Raw genomic sequence first — 9,079 nt, forward strand, 5'->3', positions numbered from 1 at the left:
AACTAAAAATCCTCTTGATGAAAGTGAAAGAGGAGAGTGAAAAAGTTGGCTTAAAGGTCAACATTCAGAAACCGAAGATCATGGCATCTGGTCCCATCACTTCATGGGAAATAGATGGGGAAACAGTGGAAACAGTGTCAGAATTTATTTTGGGGGGCTCCAAAATCACTGCAGATGGTGACTGCAGCCATGACATTAAAAGACGCTTACTCCTTGGAAGAAAAGTTATGATCAACCTAAATAGAATATTCAAAAGCAGAGACATTACTTTGCTGACTAAGGTCCATCTAGTCAAGGCTATAATTTTTCCAGTAGTCATGTATGAACGTGAGAGTTGGACTGTGAAGAAGTCTGAGCGCCGAAGAATTGTTGCTTTTGAACTGTGGTGTTGGAGAAGACTCTTGAGAGTCCCTTGGACTGCAAGGAGATCCAACCAGTCCATTCTGAAGAAGACCAGCCCTGGGATTTCTTTGGAAGGAATGATGCTAAAGCTGAAACTCCAGTACTTTGGCCACCTCATGCGAAGAGTTGACTCATTGGAAAAGACTTTGATGCTGGGAGGGATTGGGGGCAGGAGGAGAAGGGGACGACCAAGGATGAGATGGCTGGATGGCATCACAGACTTGATGGACGTGAGTCTGAGTGAACTCCAGGAGTTGGTGATGGACAGGGAGGCCTGGCGTGCTGCGATTCATGGGGTCGTGAAGAGTCGGACATGACTGAGCGACTGAACTGAACTGAATGGCAGTGTTCCCTTTCTGTAGTTTGGCCTGAGGCCAAACTATGGTAGGGGCAACAGCAGTAATAACATCACTGTGGTTATCTGAGTCATTAAGATCTTTTTTTGTAGTTTTTCTGTGTATTCTTCCCACTTCTTCTTAATATCTTCTGCTTCTGTTATGTCCATACCATTTCTCTCCTTTATTGAGTCCATCTTTGCATGAAATGTTCCTTTGGTATCTCTAGTTTTCTTGAAGAGATTTCTCATCTTTTCCTTTCTGTTGTTTTCCTCTATTTCTTTGCATTGTTCACTTCAGAAGTTTCTGTGTTTCAGACATCATATTATCCCCTACCTTCTCTCTATTTGCTCCTCTCTCCTGTCTTCACTTCCTTCCTTGACTATATTTTACCCTGTGTTCATTCAATAATTTCAATCTCTCACCTAATAACACACTAACTTTGGATCAAGCCATTGTCTTCTTCTAAGCCTGGTTTGATGTACACTATAGAAGAAATTTTAAAAGGTCTTTATCTGCTTTCACATTCTCTGCAGTAACTATTTCAAACTTTGTCCAGTAATAGCAGGTTTCCTCGCATCTCCCCAGCTACCTCTCACTTGAGGGACTTTGCCTCCCACTTACCAGAACAGGTAGAGGTCATAGATGTGCTATCATCAACTTTCCATAACAACACATTCTATTGCATCTACATATCCTTCCCTCTTGTCTTAGTCTTTTTCCAAGCCAGGTGTATCTCCAGGGGCTCTGGATCCCATCCCCAACCTCATCCAGGGCCTCCCACTCATCAATTATCCTGTTTCCTATATCTTCACCTTGATTGTTTTTTCTTCCTCAGCTTATAAGCAAGCTCATACTCTTTTATAAAAAGAAACCTGAAACTCAGGGCCCCCTTTAGCTACCATCTCTTTGCAGTCACACTTCTAGGGCAAGGAAACTGCATATATTCTCCCTTTTATTTCAGACCAAACTCTTGACATTCCATTGCAGTCTGGCATACGCCCTTACACCTGCTCCAAACTGGCCTTGCCCACATCACCAGTGACTATTCAGATCCATACCCAATGACTTCTTTACTACTTTTATCTTTCTGTGCCTCTGGGCATCTGACAAATACATTCTTGGTAGAAATAGATTTAAGGGACTAGATCTGATAGAGTGCTTGATGAACTATGGACGGAGTTCCATGACATTGTACAGGAGACAGGGATCAAGACCATCCCCATGGAAAAGAAATGCAAAAAAGTAAAATGGCTGTCTGGGGAGGCCTTACAAATAGCTGTGAAAAGAAGAGAAGCAAAAAGCAAAGGAGAAAAGGAAAGATATAAGCATCTGAATGCAGAGTTTCAAAGAATAGCAAGAAGAAATAAGAAAGCCTTCCTCAGTGATCAATGTAAAGAAATAGAGGAAAACAACAGAGTGGGAAAGACTAGAGATCTCTTCAAGAAAATTAGAGATACCAGGGGAACATTTCATGCAAAGATGGGCTCAATAAAGGACAGAAATGGTATGGACTTAACAGAAGCAGAAGATATTAAGAGGTGGCAAGAATATACAGGAGAACTGTACAAAAAAGATCTTCATGTCCAAGATAATCAAGATGCTGTGATCGCTCACCTAGAGCCAGACATCCTGGAATGAGAAGTCAAGTGGGCCTTAGAAAGCATCACTATGAACAAAGCTAATAGAGGTGATGGAATTCCAGTTGAGCTATTCCAAATCCTGAAAGATGAGGCTGTGAAATTGCTGCACTCAATATGCCAGCAAACTTGGAATACTCAGCAGTCGCCACAGGACTGGAAAAGGTCAGTTTTCATTCCAATCCCAAAGAAAGGCAATGCCAAAGAATGCTCAAACTACTGCACAATTGCACTCATCTCACATGCTAGTAAAGTAATGCTCAAAATTCTCCAAGCCAGGCTTCAGCAATACATGAAGAATGAACTTACTGATGTTCAAGCTGGTTTTAGAAAAGGCAGAGGAACCAGAGATCAAATTGCCAACATCTGCTGGATCACTGAAAAAAGGAGAGAGTTCCAGAAAAACATCTATTTCTGCTTTATTGACTATGCCAAAGCCTTTGACTCTGTGGATCACAATAAACTGTGGAAAATTCTGAAAGGGATGGGAATACCAGACCACTTGACCTGCCTCTTGAGAAACCTATATGCAGGTCAGGAAGCAACAGTTTGAACTGGACATGGAACAACAGACTGGTTCCAAATAGGAAAAGGAGTACGTCAAAGCTGTATATTGTCACCCTGCTTATTTAACTTATATGCAGAGTACATCATGAGAAACACTGGGCTAGAAGAACACAAGCTGGAAACAAGATTGCTGGGAGAAATATCAATAACCTCAGATATGCAGATGACACCACCCTTATGGCAGAAAGTGAAGAGGAACTAAAAAGCCTGTTGATGAAAATGAAAGAGGAGAGTGAAAAAGTTGGCTTAAAGCTCAACATTCAGAAAACGAAGATCATGGCATCTGGTCCCATCACTTCATGGGAAATAGATGGGGAAACAGTGGAAACAGTGTCAGAATTTATTTTGGGGGCTCCAAAATCACTGCAGATGGTGACTGCAGCCATGAAATTAAAAGACGCTTACTCCTTGGAAGTAAAGTTATGACCAACCTAGATAGCATATTGGAAAGCAGAGACATTAGTTTGCCGACTAAGGTCCGTCTAGTCAAGGCTATGGTTTTTCCAGTAGTCATGTATGGATATGAGAGTTGGACAGTGAAGAAGGCTGAGCACCAAAGAATTGCTGCTTTTGAACTGTGGTGTTGGAGAAGACTCTTGAGAGTCCCTTGGACTGCAAGGAGATCAAACCAGTCCATTCTGAAGGAGATCCGTCCCGGGTGTTCTTTGGAAGGAATGATGCTAAAGCTGAAACTCCAGTACTTTGGCCACCTCATGTGAAGAGTTGACTCATTGGAAAAGACTTTGATGCTGGGAGGGATTGGGGGCAGGAGGAGAAGGGGACGACAGAGGACCAGATGGCTGGATGGCACCACCGACTCAATGGATGTGAGTTTGAGTGAACTCTGGGAGTTGGTGATGGACAGGGAGGCCTGACATGCTGCAGTTCATGGGGTCGCAAAGAGTTGGACACGACTGAGCGACTGAACTGTACTGAACTGAATACCATCTTTTATATGATTTCTGGGAGAATCAGATCTCCTGGCTCTGGTCTCACTTTGCCAGTCCCCTCCTCTCATAGTTTTGTAAGCTCCTATTCCTTATTCTTCTCTCACTCCCTTCATCATCAAGTCTGGCCAGTTCTATATTCCAAATACATCTAGAACTCAGTTACTTCTCAGCATGTCTACTGCTTTTCCTCTGGTCTGAGCCACCGTTACCTCTCAGCTGGATCCCTGTAGGGGCCTCCATTTGGTCTCAATGCTTCCTTCCTTGATGCTACAACTCCCTAGCCACTTTACTAAGACCATGTCACCTTCTCAGCTCAAAATCTGCAAAGCTCCAATTTCATCCACCTCATTAGAACTGATTCAATTGTATTCTTTGTAGTGGCTGAATAATACTCCATTGTGCATATGGACCACAGCTTTCTTATCCATTCATCTGCTGATGGACATCTAGGTTGCTTCCATGTTCTGGCTATTATAAACAGTGCTGCGATGGAACTCATGTACACCCATGGCGGATTCATGTCAATGTATGGCAAAACCAATACAGTATCGTAAAGTAAAAAATAAAATAAAATAAATTATTTTAAAAATCTGCAAAGTTTAGTCTTTAAATAATGTACAAAGTCATATGCCATCTACCTCCCATGTCCTCTCTGACACCCTCTTCTACCACTTTTCCCCATACTCACTCTGCTCTAGCTATACTGGCTTCCTTGTTGTTCCTCTAACATTCCAACATGTTCCCACCTTAGGATCTTTTTAGTTGTTGTTCCTTCTGCCTGCACCGCTTCTCTTCCACATATTCTCATAGTTTGCTCCCTCAGTTTCCTTGGATCTTGCTTGACTTTCACCTTTTCAATAAGTGCTACCTGAACTGCCCTTTTTAAAGCAGTATTATCCCACCAATACTCCTTGTACCCCTTTCCTGCTCTATTTTTCTTCATGTCATTTATTGCCACCTCACATACAATATACTTTACTTATGTATTTTGTTACTTGTCTGTCAGCCCTCACGGAGCTTTCATTAGCATGATGAGAAATAGACAATAACTTAGAGCGGTAGGATGGGGTGGGAGGTGGAGGGGAGATTCAAGAGGGAAAGGACATACATATACCTATGGCTGATTCATGTTGGTATATGGCAGAAGTCAACAAAATATTGTAAAGTAATGATCCTCCAAATAAAAATAAATAATTTCAAATGACTATAAAAATAATATACCAGGAAGTGATAAATTCTGTGGGTAAGAATAAAAGGACAATTAACGGATTAGAGAATGAAGGAGGTAGGAATGGGGATTTTCTATTTTATATTTCAAGTATCCAGGGAAAGTTTCACTAATAAGGTGACACTTGAAAGATACCTGAAGAAAATGAGGCACAAACTATGTCAGTATTTAGAGGACAAACATTAGGGGCACTCCAAACAGCAAGTGCAAAGTTCCCAGAAGGAAAACTTTAAAACAAATCAAACTCAGGCTGTCCTAAACAGAATCATTACATCCTCTAATCCTATTCCTATATTCCTCAGTTTAGCAGATGGTAACCTCATCAAGTGCCTTGCCCAAGTCAGATACTACAGGGCATTAGTCAGATTGGCTGTGTGCCTCCTCCACTACACTGGCTGCCCTGAGGCCATAAACTGTGTATAGTTTATCACCATGGATGTGGCACCAAACACATGGTCTGGTGCAGATGAGAGTGACAACATCATATTTTAATGGTGGGTATTGGCCATTAAGCTCAATAATAGACCTAAAGATGCCTTGTTTGACTATGTTCAGCAAACACATGATTAGCACTAAGTCTGTGCTAAACTCTCTTTTGGCCACAGAGGGTATAAGTATGAAAGAGACCCCCTTCTCTGGGAAATTTGGTGTGTCTGTGCTCAATCAAAAAGAATCTCTGGGTGGGAGAGATAAAATGGTGGAAAAGGACCTTAAGTTCACACCCTCTAATGAGCACACCAAATCACAACTAACTGCTGAACAACCATCTATAAAAAGACTGGAACCTACTAGAAAAGACATTCTACATCCAAAGACATAAAGAAGAAACCCAATGAGATGGGGGGGTGGCAGGCGGTGGGGAGAACACTTGCAATATAATTAATTCCCCAGGTGGGCAACCCATAAACTAGATAACAATTGTATCACAGAAGTTCTCCCACTGGAGTGAGAGTTCAGAGCCTCATATCAGGCTCCCCACCCTGGGGGTTTGGCATTGAGGGGAGGGGCCCCTAGAGCATTTGGCTTTGAAGGCCAGGAGAGGTTGAGTGCAGGAGCTCCACAGAACTGGGGGAAATAGAAATTCTACTCTTGGAGAGTGTACACAAGATCTAGTGCTCACCAGGACCCAGGGCAAAATCAGTGACATCATGGGAGCCTGGACCAGACTTACCTGTGTGTCTTGGAGAGTATCCAGCTGAGGCAGGGGTAAGCTGTGGCTCACTGTGGGATAAGGAAATTGGAGGCAGAGGTACTTAAGAATATTCATCAGCATGAATTATCCTGGAAATCACCCATGAGCCAATCCTGCTCATGGCACCAACTGTCTCACTGTTCACACTGTGTGTGCTGTTTGCTGAACCCAGGGTAAGCAAGGCTCGAGTTAAGAGGCTGGAAAGAGACCCAAGGAACTGTAGGAATTGCAGACACATTTACTCTTTCCTGACTTCCCTGGTGGCTCAGACGGTAAGGCGCCTGCCTACAATGCAGGAGACCTGGCTTTAATCCCTGGGTTCGGAAGATCTCCTGGAGAAGGAAATGGCAACCCACTCCAGTATTCTTGCCTGGAAAATCCCTTGGACGGAGGAACCTGGTAGGCTACAGTCCATGGGGTCGCAGAGAGTCGGACACGACTGAGTGACTTCATTTTCTTTTATTCTTTCCTGGCTGGCATGGCAGCCATAACACAGTCTCTCTCCTGGCTGATGCAGCAGCCATAGCAGCAGCCACAACATAACCATAACGTAGCTATAACAGAGCCATAACATAACCTCATATAACATAACCATGATGTTGCTCCAGTGTAACCCCAAAGAAGTAGCAGCCAGGGCTTTCATGGTGAAGCTCGTACAGGGGTACTGCACAAAGTAGCTGTAACCAAATGAGTACCTTGTTATGCACATGTGCAGTGCTCTAAGTGATCTCAGCTGTTACATAACTGTGCAAAGTCATTGTTTACAGAACATGGGGCAAGAGGGCATGAGAGCATGGGGTGAGAGAGCCTGACTGGCACCATCTTGCTAATTTCCCCACACCTACTTTTCTAACTTGTTTAACTTGACATAACCATCAAGGCCATCCTCCACGAGTCTTTGATGACCCTCCCTCTCCCCCTGGAGAGAAGGAATCTTTTCATCTGCAGTGCTCCAGACCACCTTTGCTAGACCTCTAGTCTGCCCTTCAGCTCCTCTCAGAACTCTATCCCCAATTTCCCCCTTCTCCCAGAATGTTATCACTGTACCCACTTCTCCCAAAGCTTATGACCAGGCCTGTCATAGAGGAGGTGCCCATGGAACATTTGGGGAAGAAAGAAATGAGCACTGTAGTCATGTGAATCAGTCTATGTTTATAGAGTTGCCTCTAAACAGCCTGCACATCTGTTCTCATGGGTTTTTCATCACAGAAACAAGGTATTGAGTAGCAGAGAGATTATCTCCACTTTGTAGGTGAAGAAACTTAAGGACATATTCTTGCTCTCCACCACCAGCCCCTGTAGTGACCGAACAAGTTGATTGTGTGTCAGCATGTATAATGGGGGCCTGGAGGGCACTCTCTTCGAGAAAGCAGTTTGAGGTATAAGTTTGTACCATACATTGTTCCTGGGGAGAAGTGGGCTATACAAACAAGGAGCTGTGCCATCCCCCACAACATCCCTTCTACCTTAACATGCATATATACAATCTTCACCTGAAGATTAGAAATATCAGCACCAAGAAGAAGTCCACCCATCTGGGACCTCTTTATCACGTCAAAAATTATTTTCATTTTCTGCAATCCCTATTTCTTTTGGGCCCAGCCCAATGTCAAATATTTATCAGTCCCAAATCTGACTGCTGTGGAATATTGTTGGTAGCTGGGTACAGGATATTGAGGACTAGCTCCTCTGACAGGAGGAGTGCATCAGTGCCCCTCACCTCAGTGTTATTTCAAGCCTACCACTTTACTACTCTGTACATCTCATCTTCCTGCTCCCACAGCTGAAACTATCCTGGCCTCATGTTTCCCTGCACTCTAGATTTAGAAACTGTCTCCTCCAAATTGTAATCTTTGGTCTACTCCAGAGAATCAAGGTTCTGGGTGAAATGGGAACAGGTGGCAGGCAACCAAAGGCATGAGGCAGTGAAGAAGTTTATGAAGGAGGTACTGGGAAAAAAGACACCTCCAAATCAGGTCCAATAAATGAGAATCAGGGCTTTACAAAACAGGAAATCACAGCTCCAGGGAAACATTACAGTCCAGCCATCTAAATGGGGAAACTGAGGCTAGGGAGAAGAAGGCACTCGCCCAACAAAGTTGCACAATGAGCCAGCCGCAGTCCCATTCTCTCTGACATTTATTTGGACCTAAGATGAGGAGAGGAGCTATGATGTTAAAATACTGATGTTTGTTGACAAAGTATAGAATGTCATGGAAAGTCATGTAATATTATAAAAAAATTGAGTTGAACTGTCAGAGTTGGAAGACTCTATATGCTTGACCAGTTTTACACCCTCCTTGTGGAGATGGTGTGATGGTCTGGCCCACAAGAGAAAACGGACTGACTAAGGTCATACAGCAAGTCTGAGGCAGAGATGGAGCAGATTCCAGCCCTAGCAACCGTGTAACTTCCTTTGGTCCACACACACAGGGGCAGTAGTCCTCCTCTTACCAGTTTAGCAGCTGGATCTTTTCAAGGCAGAGAGCACTCCTCCTGCAATGCAAAAAATGGCAGGCATCGTTCTCTAATCCCTCCCCCCTCCTCAACTGTATTACTTCCCCCCCCACCCCGCCCCCCTCCCCTGCTTTTTAGACATTCACAGAGTTTTAGGGCTGGGCCTTCTGGATACTCTTGAGCTAGTGGTAGAACTGGATTCTTTGCTGCCTCAGGTCACCTGGCCCTGACAGCCACCAATGCCATTTAATGCCCTCAGGCTAGAGACCCAAGTTCAGGCTGGCCCCCTACCACATCCCAGACACATC

General features: G+C 43.8%; 1 long non-coding RNA gene across 1 annotated transcript in view; it reads right to left on the reverse strand.

Annotated features, from left to right (window-relative positions):
• LOC128069772 (uncharacterized) overlaps positions 1–8,811 on the reverse strand; it is a 44,170-nt gene extending 35,359 nt beyond the window's left edge. Inside the window, exons 1-2 of the long non-coding RNA XR_008201574.1 lie at positions 8,769–8,811; positions 6,294–6,343 (exon numbers count right to left, since the gene is read on the reverse strand). This is a non-coding gene — a long non-coding RNA (uncharacterized LOC128069772). The remainder of the gene's footprint in view (positions 1–6,293; positions 6,344–8,768) is intronic.
• Positions 8,812–9,079: the final 268 nt, after the last annotated feature.

This window comes from Budorcas taxicolor, chromosome X (genome assembly GCF_023091745.1).
Source record: "Budorcas taxicolor isolate Tak-1 chromosome X, Takin1.1, whole genome shotgun sequence".
Classification (NCBI taxonomy): domain Eukaryota; kingdom Metazoa; phylum Chordata; class Mammalia; order Artiodactyla; family Bovidae; genus Budorcas; species Budorcas taxicolor.